The sequence below is a fragment of the Hoplias malabaricus genome, chromosome X2, assembly GCF_029633855.1.
Source record: "Hoplias malabaricus isolate fHopMal1 chromosome X2, fHopMal1.hap1, whole genome shotgun sequence".
Classification (NCBI taxonomy): Eukaryota; Metazoa; Chordata; class Actinopteri; order Characiformes; family Erythrinidae; genus Hoplias; species Hoplias malabaricus.
Window position 1 is genome coordinate 29,780,928 of NC_089819.1, and position 1,189 is coordinate 29,782,116.

The 1,189-nt window shown below is 41.6% G+C and overlaps 1 long non-coding RNA gene across 1 annotated transcript; it reads right to left on the bottom strand.

The window, feature by feature from the left end:
- Nucleotides 1–413: 413 nt before the first annotated feature.
- LOC136676292 (uncharacterized) lies at nt 414–1,189 on the bottom strand. Its single transcript, XR_010796278.1, has 3 exons — nt 1,056–1,189; nt 860–956; nt 414–739 (listed from the first exon to the last, which is right to left on the bottom strand). It is a non-coding gene; the product is annotated as an uncharacterized lncRNA (long non-coding RNA).

Below are 1,189 nucleotides of genomic sequence, written 5' to 3' on the forward strand. Positions count from 1 at the left end.
AGAACTACAAATATGTAAAGAAATATAGTCTAGAGCTGGCATGTTCAAACGCACAATATTTTAAAAATATCAAACCTGAACTTGTATTTTGCTGGTTTGCAAGTGTTTTTGGTGCCATATACAAGTTCTCCGTCAAGCTGAAGAACAATTTTACTATGCAAACAATCATTTAAGCATGAAACTGTTCTTTTAAAGAATACACGATTCTAAACAGAACCATTACCTTCACTAAAAAAAAACCTTGAAAAACAACATTTTATGTGTCTTTACCTCGACATAGTCAAATACATGGTCTACAATAAACACACATGCTAGACATTTAATTAATCCATGACCTGTCCCAAAAGTTCAACATTGGCGTCTGCTCTGGGTCAGCAGAAGCACACCTGTCACAACTTTATTGCAAGCCTAATTATCGCTTATTCTAAGAAATGAAACTATGTTGCAGTTTACTAGTAGATTCAGTATAAATAAGGCCTCGGGACAAGCAAGGTTTATTTGCAGGCTACCGTTGCTAATGTCCGACATGGCAAGTCCCGCTAAAATCCCAAGACAAGAACTGGTCACCGTTTCGGGCTTCATCCACTGCGTCTCGGCCATAAAATTCTCGGCTAAATGTAAAGAATTTTTCAACGCGGTGCTGCAGACCGGCCGAGAGGAGTTCCACGACGTTGTTGTATTCAGCCCGTCGAAGAGAAACAAATTCCTGTTGAGCGCGCAGAATGGCACCCCGCTGTGCCTAAAAAACATAAAGAAAGCAATAAGTAAGTAATTTTCTTATGTAAAGCTGTATAAACAACTCACTGTTTAAACAGTTATGTTAATGTGCTATTTGATGTTTTTCAGGTTTCAGAGGGACCTCGGACTTCGACGTGATCGTCAACAACAGGTCTGACGTTTCAGTAACCACCGTGCTCTTCAATAAACGGACGCCTTCAACCAGACCAAAGACGAGTCTGCAGGAGATCAGCGAAATGCAAGTAGGCAGAATGGTAAGCATTTTAAACAATCTCTGTCTTGCAAATTACACTAAGTAGTTTCTGCCTTGCACTGACCTGTTTCTCCTTTGTATGCTCTCTATTTACAGGTGAGCCTGGTGGAAGCCAAAGTCATCTCCATCAGTCCGTCGACTCGCACGGTGAAAGTCCGTGGGGCGCCGCGGGAGGTGAGGAGCTTCAGAATCTCTGAC